The sequence below is a fragment of the Camellia sinensis genome, chromosome 8 (assembly GCF_055761805.1).
Source record: "Camellia sinensis isolate YWXY chromosome 8, ASM5576180v1, whole genome shotgun sequence".
Lineage (NCBI taxonomy): Eukaryota > Viridiplantae > Streptophyta > Magnoliopsida > Ericales > Theaceae > Camellia > Camellia sinensis.
Window position 1 is genome coordinate 165,884,736 of NC_138968.1, and position 12,019 is coordinate 165,896,754.

At 34.0% G+C, this 12,019-nt stretch overlaps 2 long non-coding RNA genes across 4 annotated transcripts; both read left to right on the top strand.

Annotated features, from left to right (window-relative positions):
* Positions 1-413: 413 nt before the first annotated feature.
* LOC145796740 (uncharacterized) lies at positions 414-2,936 on the top strand. Its single transcript, XR_014337247.1, has 3 exons — positions 414-638; positions 1,847-1,943; positions 2,298-2,936. It is a non-coding gene; the product is annotated as an uncharacterized LOC145796740 (long non-coding RNA).
* A 3,751-nt stretch (positions 2,937-6,687) lies between these two features.
* On the top strand, positions 6,688-10,515 carry LOC114305251 (uncharacterized). Of its 3 annotated transcripts, XR_014338614.1 has the most exons (4): positions 8,741-9,536; positions 9,807-9,845; positions 10,081-10,160; positions 10,264-10,515. It is a non-coding gene; the product is annotated as an uncharacterized LOC114305251 (long non-coding RNA). The 3 variants fall into 3 exon arrangements; XR_014338612.1 differs by lacking the exons at positions 8,741-9,536; positions 9,807-9,845 and adding an exon at positions 6,688-7,174; XR_014338613.1 differs by lacking the exon at positions 8,741-9,536 and having other exon boundaries at positions 9,638-9,845.
* The last annotated feature ends 1,504 nt before the right edge of the window (positions 10,516-12,019 follow it).

Sequence of the window (12,019 nt, forward strand, 5' to 3'; positions counted from 1 at the left end):
CAAACCTATTTAAGATAACCACTCAAGATACAGATATTATCAGTTTTAACTGATATGGATAGATATAATAATATATTGTATATCTGATATATGGTTATGGGTAATTAAGTGAGAAACAACGTATAGTCTGTTTCTACCCATGAACTTACTCTCTCCCAAGAAACAACGATCAAGTCATTTGCACTGTGGTTTGTGTGGGTGATATTCACCATTGTAATATCACCCCACTGCTGGGATTGATGGATTAGATTCTGGAAGCACGTGATTTATCCACGAGATTTTAGATCAATCAAAAGGTATGATCTGATTATTTTATCCGCTGCATGTTTTTGTGTTTTCTATTTACATTTCATAACGTGAAATCCTCTGATCTGAATATCATTTTTGTCTTTGAAATTGTTTGATACTTTGACTGATAGATGTGGGTTCCTTGTAAAGAACGGAAGATCAGATAAGCTAAACTACCCAAAAACCATACCTTCAAATTCCTCAACAAATGCATTTCAATCTAAAAAACTCAGCACATCTGTAATATTCATGTCGGACAAAGAAGATGAACAGGCCATTCCATTGCTTTTAGATACTCCATCATCATCATCTTCTGTACAGCCAGCCTAATGGGCCACTGATAAGAACAGGTATGTATGTATCTACATGAATGCATATCCAATTGAATGTTTATGAGGAATTGAATCCAATGGTGACTGAATAAACAACAAATTTAATTATATTTTGGGTTTGGTTTTGAATGTGAAGGGACTGTTTGGACAGCAATTGCCCATGTAATAACAGGGGTAATAGGATCTGGACTGCTGTCACTCGCCTGGAGTGTGGCTCAGCTAGGCTGGATTGCAGGTCCTATGTGCATAATGGTCTTTGGAGTGATTGCTGTAGTTGTTTCATTTCTTCTTTGTGATTGCTCTAGATCTCCTGGTCCACAATTTGGACCTGATAGAAACCCATCCTATACTGCAGCTGTGAAGTCCTACTTGGGTTTTCTTACTATCTGATGTGTCATGCAATGTTGAAACTTGGAAAATTGAAATAGGACTATCTCAATAATATGATGAGTGATACATTATTGACTAATAACAATTTGTAAATTTTTTTAGTTTGTACAGTATTACTCTTAAAAAAAATGTCAACCCAACTAGGACTAAAGCGACTATTAGGGATGACAATAAATATTATCATAGATTTGGGAAAATGATATTTGTCGCCTTAATGAAATTTTACTGTTTTTTCACCTCGTATGGGGGTCAGGTGAAAAAAACAATGAAGTCCACTGCCTAGTTGATTTATTTCCATGGTTAAGCTAAACCCTCCACCCTCTTCCCCCAAATATTTGTTTGGGAAGTTAGCTATTTTAATAGGTTATTTTAGTTTTTGGCTATTTTAATAGGCAAAAATATTTGTATTGGAAAGAGGGTTAAATTTTTTTATAATTGGATGTGATGCTTATGAGAGAAAAAGTGAATGATTATCGGTTTGATGCGACATTTTGTCTTATTAACTATTTTAACTTATTTTATCTTTTTGTGAGTTTTAGTCCAAAAAACGAAAAAAAACCTTTCCCAAACACCTGTATTTCAGGAGAAAAGAGCATGTGGGTGTGCGGAGCTTTTGTTCAAGAGAGCTATTATGGATACGGGATTCCTTATTTTCCATTACTGCCCTTTCTTTTGTTTATTTATTTATTTTTTTCTTTTTAATTGTGATAAAGTTTCTATTTAATTTTAAATAATTGTAAGTAAAGAATAATTTTCCAATATCATTTTTCTGAAGCATTTGAACGCCTCATCTTTTTAATGGTTCATTCAATAGTCATTCTTCATTGTGCTTGCAGGAGTGGACTTCTAATTACTTTGAGGAACTAATGCTCCTCCTCTGCTATATAATAATTGCTGCAAGTTTCTTTGTACATATAGATCCTGAATCCATACGTGAGTTTCTACCCCTTTTCCCTGTCCAGTGGACAAATGAGTGCGTAAAAAGTTCGTCAAATTCAGACATTTTGAACTTTTGGCTTTTATAGTTTTTTAGTTTTATTTTTATTATAGCTTTGATTGCCTGCATTTATGTGTTTTACTTTTCAAGTGAAACTTTTTGGAATATTATCCACTTTGCTTTTTATCGCTTATTTCATGGAATCCCCTTAGAGAAATATCCAATTATTGAAATCCCCTTGTCTCCGTTAATAATCTACCTCCAAATGACTTTTCTCATTTGAGGTCCTTCCATTAATTTTTTACTTGTGATGTTTGAAAGTATGACTCACTCAACATGTCATTTTTCAGGGGATAAGCCCAAAGCATAGATGAGAAAGTGCAGAGAATTTATGAAGTAGACCAGCTGAAGCACAAAGTCCATTCGATGCTAATAAGGGACAGTGTCTATGCAACGGATGAGCCCTTCGAAAACTTGTTGAATTGAGGACCTCCAGTATTTCACTGTATAGTTTCAGAAATCGATCTGCTCCTTTTTTCAGTCCGATTTCTATGAAGGCATTGTCAATGCGCTTTTTTGTTGAGGCAGCCTGCGGTCAGTTTCGTGGTCAGAACAAATATGGTTGTATATAGTTGATAGTGTTCATATTGATTTAGAAGTAGTGAAAGTCAATGATACGTGAAAAAAATGCGACATACATTCTCTTCTCTTGTCAACACTAGTCTTATACCATAGGTGTAAGTATGCCATCTCATCATGTCAGGTATGCTTCTTTTTTTTCACCTTTCTGCAGTGGCGTAGTCAGGAATTTCATTCAGCGGGTTCATTTAACAAAGCATCATCAATGTCATTATATCATATTTTTAGTTCTACACAACCAAGCAACATTAACTTTTATATGATACTTTATAAATTTTATATATTCGCAATTATATTGACAAAAGTAATCCAAAAATAATGTCAATTTAAAATAAGTGTAAAATGCATTCTGCACAACACAAAAAAAATCACAAAACTATAAATCCCAATATCTACAAACTTGTAAACCCCCCCCCCCAAAAAAAAAGAAAAAAACCCTAGTCTTTGTTCCTGTCAAATCCCAAATATTGACAAAAACTCATCAAGACAATTGAATCATACACAGAAAAAACGTCTTGAGTAAAAGAAATGGAAAATGCGTTGGACCCCCAGTGGGGGTATTGGGGGTCCTCTCTGATTGGAGGAAAAAAACTGTTTTTTTTTTTTTTTTTTTTCAGCCAATGGGGAGCCGACACCTCACTGGGGTTGTCAGTGGGGGTCGGCTCACTGGGGGTCGGTAGTACTACTCAAAAGAAATATGACCTTGGTGGTGCCACATTCAAAGACCAAACGACCATAAATTGTGATTGCCGTTCCAAATGATTATCGACGGTAGAATCAAGATTGGGACCAAGAAGAATAAACAAACGGTGGGTTTATTTGTAGAGTGCTAAACTTTCCGAATAAAATTTGATTTTGTTTGTATATATATAGTGAGAGTGAGTGGGGTCAATATGTAAAGTTTTCAGAATGGTTTTTTTTTTTTTAGTGGATAGACCCACTGGGTTCATTGTGTAAGTAGGCAACAATTTTGGATAAAAATTACATGGTACTCTAAATTTTTTTGGAAACTCAGTGGTGTCGGTTGACACCACTGTTATAAGCATAGCTCTGCCCCTGCCTTTCGGTATTGAGTCCTGCTTCATGTTCTGTTTTTTTATTTTATATTTATACTATTATGTAAAGTAGAGAATTCATGTTGGTATGAACGTGAAAACACAGTTGTGACACTATTAAAAAATAAAAAAATTTTCATTTATGAACGACTTTTGCCCTTGTATAAATATGAGGGTAATTATGTAAATCTTCCTACACAATTGCTCCAAATTTTAGGAATTTTTAAACTGAAGGAAAAAAAAACTCTAGAGGATCCTTATTCCGTTATTCAACGATGACATTCACAAATAGTCTGCCAATTATGGATACTCAAACTATAAATAGGAATACATAACAATCAAAATCATGTTAATTGTTTTAAAAATAAATAAATGTAACACTACAAGAAAATGGGGCTTAAAAGACGGAACTATTTGCGACGGTACACTTGCCGTCGCAAAAAGTGACTTTTTGCGACGGTAAAAAATACCGTCTCAAAAAACAGAGTATTTGCGACGGTAAAAAATGCCGTCTCAAAAACCAGAGTATTTGCGACGGTAGAAAAATACCGTCGCAAAAAAGGAGAGTATTTGCGACGGTATTTTTCTACCGTCGCAAATACTCTGTTTTTTGAGACGGTATTTTTCTACCGTCGCAAATACTCTGTTTTTTGAGACGGTATTTTTCTACCGTCGCAAATACTCTGGTTTTTGAGACGGCATTTTTTACCGTCGCAAATACTCTGTTTTGTGGTTTTTTTTTTTAAGTGAATATTTTTAAATTTTTAAATATTTTTTTTAGATGCACTTTACTTAAATGTATCTAAAAAAAAAAATTATGAAAAAATATTTTTAAAAGTTAATAAATACATACAAATATAAAAAAAAAAAATGTATTGAATTATTGTATTTCTTTTGTATTTTTGGTATTTAGTGAATTTTTAAAAGATTTTTTTACTTTTTAGGTGTATTTATGTTAGGTGTGTCTAAAAATTAAAAATTAAAAAAATTCAGTAAAAATAATATAACACGGAAAACAAGAAAGTATAATTTTCTCAAAAGAGTTTTTGGAAAACTCTAACCTAACATAGTGATTGTGGTTTTGAGACAGCTTCATATATATACAGTCACAAAATAGTTTGAATAAATTCAATGGTATTTTTCTGTCACAAAAAAAATAAAAAAAACGATGTCGTCTTACTCTTTTAATATAACATCTCTTTTCATTCATTTTTTCATCTTCCTGTCTCTCTGTATTTATCTCTCTCTGTTCTCTTTATCTCTTTCACTCATCACTCTTCTTTCTCTGTCTGTCTGTGTATCTCTCTCATTTTCTCTCTGTGTCTCTCGCATATCTTTCTTCTCTCTATCTCTTATGTCTTCTCTCTTTATCTCTCTCGCTCATCTTTCTTCTCTCTATCTCTCTCATTTATTTTTTTTTTCTCTCTCTCTTATTTATATCTCTCTATCTCTTTCACTCATCTCTCTTTTTCTGTGTCTCTCTCTCGCTCATCTCTTTTCGCTCTATTTCTCTCTTTTTGTCTATCTTTCGCTCATCTCTTGTTTCTCTCTCTTTTTCTATCTCTCATTCTCTCTCTCTCTCTCTCTCTCTCTCTTTTTCTGTTTATCTCTCTCTCTCTGTCTCTCTCTCACTCATCACTCATCTCTCTCTCTGTATGCTTGTCTATTTGTGTATTTCTCCCTCATTATATTCGTCTTGCTCACTCTCTCCATCTCATATTCTCTATTTATCGAGCTTCTCCTCGATTTATCTATCTTTTCTCTCATCTCTTTTCTCTCTCTGTCTCTTTCCTTCATCTCTCTTCTCTCTATCTCTCTCGTTCATCTCTTTTCTCTCTCTGTCTCTTTTTCTGTCTCCCACTCTCTATCTTTTTCTCTCTTTGTCTCTCTCTCTCTCTCTCTAACTCATCACTCTTCTCTGTTTGTCTGTCTGTCTGTCTCTGTCTCTCTCTTTCTCTCGTTGTCTCTCGCTCATATCTCTCTCATCTGTCTTCTCTCTCTATCTCTGTCACTCATCTCTCTTCTCTTTATCTCTCTCGCTCATCTCTCTCTGTCTCTTTCTCATTTATCTCTTTTCGCTCTTTCTCTCTTTGTCTATATCTTTTCATCCATTTTTTCATCTTCCTTTCTCTCTTCTCTTTCTCTTACTGTCTCAACCTTACTAAATGTAAAAAAAAATAAAATTCATCAACTATAAAAAAAAAATTATTTTAATAAAAAATAATTTTTTTAACAATTCTTCCGTTGCAAAAAAAAAAAAAATCTTCTCTCTCTGTCGCTCATTTCTCTTCTCTCTATGTCTCTCTCTTTTTCTGTGTCTCTCTCTCTCGCTCATCTCTTTTCGCTCTATTTCTCTCTTTTTTTTTGTCTATCTCTCGTTCATCTCTTGTTTCTCTCTTTTTTTCTATCTCTCCCTCTCTCCATCTCTCTCCCTATCTCTTTTTCTGTCTATCTCTCTCTTTCACTGTCTCTCTCTCACTCATCACTCTTCTCTTTCTCTCTCTCTCTGTCTACTTGTCTATTTGTCTATCTCTCCCCCACTATGTTCGCCTTACTCACTTTATTACTCTCATCTTCTCTATTTATCGAGCTCCTTCTCTCTCTCTGTCTCTCTCTTTGTCTATATCTTTTCACCCATTTTTTCATCTTCTTCTCTCTCTTTTCTTTCTCTCTCTTATTCATCACTCTTCTCTCTCTCTGTCTATTTGACTCTCTCTCTCTCTCTCTGTGTCTCTCATTCATTTATCTCTTCTCTCATCTATCTTCTCTCTTTTTCATTGACCACAAAAATTAACTTTATTTTAATGGAAAATATTATTCATATTTTTACCAAATAAAAAAATAATAATTATTTTTTATTCATTAAAATAAATATAAAATAAATATAAAACAAATAAATTTTTAACTTTACCAAATGAAAAAAAAAAATTATCAACTATAAAAATTATTTTAATAATTTTTTATTTTAATAAAAAATTCATTAACTATAACATTTGTGGGCTTGTGTAGGGTTTTGTTTGAGAACAAACACAAACACAACCCAAACACAACAGAGCCGTCCCTCTCCTCCTGCTCGCTCTCTCTCTCTCTCTCCATCTAGGGTTTCGCCTTCCTCTCCTCCAAGGCGGCGGCGGCGATATGTGCAAAACCATCGAAGTCGCCGTCGTATAACCACCACAACTCAACCCTCTCACGAAGCTCTCGCCGCCGAGCCTCGACGACTTCGACCCCACCGACGACGACGGGTTTTATATTCCTCCTCTGAACTTCGCGATGGTCGACAATGGCATTTTCAGGTCTGGATTCCATAGATTCACCACATGACTGAATCTAAGTCGACCACGTCTTGCTATGTCGATTCGCTGGTGACTGGCCGGCCCATTCTTGCTTGATGATTTGCTCTCACTAGACCACCCTAGAGTATGATACTGGTTCGACAGAGGTCCGAAACCCCACACACAAACCCTAAGATGAAGCTAGCACGTGAACAAGACGAAGCTTCAGATTGCTGAAATCGTCTGATTGAAATCTAGGTATTTATTTTTCTGAAATTGTCTTTCTGATGATGGAGAAATGCTTCAAATTTGCATTAAATTGCTTGAGATTAGTTGAGATTGCTTGAAATTTGTTTGATATTGCTTGAAATCTGTTTGAAATTGCTTGATTGTTGTTTGTAGTCTTTTTTTTTTTTTTTGGTGAATTTTTTTTTTAAAAAAAAAGTTTTTTCTATTTGGGGGAGTTCTTGCTAGGTAAGGATGAGGAAGGGAAAGAGGGAAGGAAGGAAAGCAGATTGTGTGTATTAAAATATCGAAATTGAATTTTGTTATGTTGCTCATTTATTAGGCTCCATTGTTATTGAATTATTGGTTTTGCTATCCATTGTATTCACATGATAAATAATGAAATACCTACCTTCCTCAAACCTACTGTTAAGATCTATGTGAAGTCCATGTATGTGTTGCATGTAAAGTTAAATTAATGGGCATGGAGACAAACAACTAAAAGAACTAACTGTTATGATCTATTCATCAATCCATTACATGTCATAAAAGCATCAATTAGAGATCAACTGATGGCCTAACACCCTTGAGTTGGACCTCTAAAACCTGCTGCAACTGGACCCCTAACACCTGTTGCATTTGGACCCTTTACACCTTGAGCTATTGGCCTGGCATTTGATGCTGCAATTGGACCCTTTACACATTTAGTTGCTGGTGTTCTGAGCTGTGGTGATGGTGGCTAGGTAGTGACAGAGCTGTGTTGGCTCTATTGGTACTGCTGCTGTGTGGCCTTTCCCCTTTTCCATTGTTGGTTATTGGTTTGCTGATTATGTAAAATACATAATTTGCAGATGTAAATTGAATTGAATTGAAACAATTAAGTACCATGGTGCTACCTTCCCTTGTTGCAACTCGCCCTTACAAGTTCTCATGTTGTGCCCAACTTCCCCACATTGTCTACATTTCACTGAAGTTTGATACTTCCTTAGCTTGGTGGGACTCTTAGGCAGCTCATCTGGTTCCCTTATCCTCATCTTCCTTGGCCTTCCAGGCATCTTAGAGTATACAGGAAGCAGTATTGGTTTATTCCCTGTTTTCACCCACAACTCTTGTCCATTCATTGGATAAGTTATATGGTTATATGCCCTCAAATAGGCATCCTTTCTATGGCAGTCATGGACATACTTTTCGGGGTTCCTCATAGCAACACCACATGACACAGATTGCATGTGGACATGGGATACCTGTTAAATCCCATCTCCTGCATGAAACAAGTCTTAGCATCCAAGTCAACAACAAATTTATCCCCAGCCATTCCCTAAACTTTGAAAATCCTATTTCCAGCTAAAGAAGCAATATATTTGTTAGCTTAATTCTTATCCTTCTATGATTTTGTGAAATTTAGAACCCATATCATCATACCACTTTTTAGCCAATTCTCTTTTACTCCTCATCCTCTCCATCAAATACACCCTAATCCTTTCCAACATGATCAATATTGGTTGACCTATTGCGTGCACAATCTTTGAATTGAAGCACTCACATAAATTATTTAGCAATATGTCACACTTTGTTAAAGTAGTAAAGTGTGAGAAATAACGTAAATTGATGTTTTTAATTAATCACGTAAATTGTGTTTAGATTATGAAAAAAGTGAGACAAATGGAAATAAAATATATATTTTTCTATTGTCCTTTACTTTTTCCAAACATAAGCATAGTGAAAAATTTTACGGGATAGTACAATGTTTATTCATTTTTATTAAATTGGTGAGAAATAACGAACTACTCGCCTAACTTATTTTGCGGCTCTTTATTTGCTCAAAACATTACATAAACAATATTATATAGTTATTTTGACGCTACCTAATGATTGATGATGTATGCTGCTACTCGGTTTGGACTTGTGAACATGGACTAAAGACAGCATCAACATCATGTTTATTTTTGTCCCTAAAAATTTTATAAAAAAATTAAAAATTCTATGGATCTTATTATCATATGAAGATTTGCATGAATCATAGGTAATGAAGCTTTGCATGAATCGTACGTAATTCATACTCATGTGTATGGCTCAAAGTTATTAGTGGTGTTATTCATGAAAAGGATACTTTTGTTTCAGTTACTTTTGATATTTCATAATTTTTAGGGTAGTCTGAAAATTTGGCTGGCTTGGTCAGTGTGCACGGTTTTAATGTCGAATTTGCCCCAATATATATATATATATATTAATTCTGGTTAATTCTTTACTCTTTAAATAGTGAGGTTTTTATTATTTATTTCCTTTTCCCTGTAGTCCACTTTTGGCTTTCTAGGTGATTGAATCACTAAGTTTTGTTACCTATAAATATGTGCATATACATCATTTACTGGTTGTGCCATGAGATTTATTGAAGGTAAGGAAGTTTTAAGTTTAGGTTCTTAAATGAGCTGATTTTTCCCATGTTATAATCAGTCTTTACCTTCTTATTATATGAAGATCCACCAATGTGCTCTATCTCTCTAGGCCAACAGACTAATAGGCAATGTGCAAGGTATTAAATCTTTCTTTATGCAAGGATCGTCAATGATGCTCTGTGGTATGGATCGGGTCTAGGTGTATGTGTAGCCTTACCTACGGATTTTGCTGGAGTGCAAAGCCCCAATGTTGGTGGGGGATATTGTAGAAAATTCAGTAGAGCACCCAAGACCCTAGGCAAACCTAGGTGATTGTATTATTATTTTTCCTTTCATGTGCAAAATTTATATAATCGTTGCTCATGCATGAATTTACAACATATAGCATATATTTGATGAGATCACATTGTTAGTTTAGTGCCTTGGAGCTGAATGATACATGAAACTAAGTATACCTTAATCTATAATTGAATGATAATAATTGATGATGATGTGATAGTGAAATATTGGTATTAACTTTGGTTTGTTCTTTGTGATGTTCAGGAGATAGTGATGTCACAGAAAAACCAGTAGACCCGATTAAAGTTTACTCTGAGAGATATGCAGTTGTTCCTGATGACAACGTAAGTGTTCTTTCCACAGTTTTCATTGTCTTCATTACTGGTGTTTAAATGGTTGGTTTCTCCAAAAGATTATAATTTGCAACTGTTATCTATTTATTTGTAGGTCAAAAGGATAAATTTTGCCGAGGGGAAGATCTGATTCTAGAAGTAGGAATTTGCAGCTTGATTTTTGAAATAGGCTCAAAATTGAGATCTTGTTGGAAATTTTTTATTTTTTTATTTTTTGTAAGAGCATTTAAATATCCAATGTGCTGATTGGTGAATTTTAGATTTTATTTTATTATTTTATTTTTTTTAGGATTTGGGTGAATTTTATAATTTAAATATGCTTTTATGAACATGTACAGTTTAATTATTCATTGTAAAATATTGAATTTGATGGTTTGATCAATTTTTATTTTTATTTTCTGTTATGATGTTTTTGTGAATGGAATGTAAATAATCAGCTCTTAGAGAGTGAGAGACGGCACCACCGTCGGAAAAAATAGAAATTTTTAATATTTTTATTAATTTTGTTATAGGTTTTAGTTTTTGCGACGACATTATACTGTTGCAAAAAATAGAAATTTTATTATTTAAAATAAAAATTTTATTATTTTTTAATATTTTTTGCGACGGCATTATACTGTCGCAAAAAATAGAAAATTTCATATTTTTTATACTTTTTGCGACGGCACCACACCGTCGCAAAAACAGTGTTTTTTTTAAAGAAAAAGACTATTAGCGACGGTATTTTTTGTCGTCTCAAATAACATTTTTAGCGACGGTAAAATAAGGTCGTCGCAAAAAAGTCAAGAAATTTCAAACGTTATTAGCGACTGCACGGTGCCGTCGCAAAAAGGTAAAAAATGCCGTCGCAAAACATTAGCGACGGCACTTACCGTCGCAAAAACTCTTTTGCAACCCCTGCAGTTGCGACCCCCCTCTTGCCGTCGCAAAAGTCATTTTACCGTCGCAAAAAGTATTAGCGACGGCATTAGGAGTATTAGCGACGGTATTTTACCGTCGCAAAAAGTCAATTTTTTTGTAGTGTAATCTTGTTATAGAGTTATAAATGTCAAACTAATCTAATTTTTTTTTTTTTTGAATAATTTATTTGATAAGTCTTATAATATAAATGATTGGAATTATGAAAATAAGTTCAAGACAAACTCATTTCTTAGAAACTCCCTCCAAATAGAATATTTATAATTAAAGTGGAACACTTTCATGAATGTGAAACCAACTCTTTAGTCTTTTCAATGTGTACATTCACATTTACAAAATCCAAAAATGTGTTTGGGGCTCCCGACAATGTTATCGAAACTTGGTGAATGTAAGGTTTACAAATGAGAGTTTGGGTCATACCTCAAAAATGGTGGACCCCAACGTTAGCTTCATATGAAACAAGCAAACAGAGTGTACCCTCCTCCAAAACCAATTACAATTTTTTTGAATTTTCAATGTGGAGAAACAAAGAGGAAAACAGAGTAAACAAGTCAACCGTCAAAGCAAGAAAACTTGAGCATTCAGTCTTCTGAACTCAAACAATCTCTCTGATATCTACAAAACAATCGTATATAGACTGATATCAAAGAGTATAACTGTATGTCGAAATTGATATATATTTTGATATTGTTGTTTTAATTGTTAGGAAAAATAGATAATTTTCCACAAGTAAATCAATCCATGGGAATAAAAATTAATGCGGAAAAATTAAATCAAGACACAAGAATTTTACGTGGTTCCCTCAATATGAGGTACATCTACAAGATCGAAATCCGATTCTACTATCAACTAAATAAATTTCAAACGATTACAAATAAGACACGAATGATCTTACAAAACACTCTTTGGTGAATTCAAAATAATCACAAATA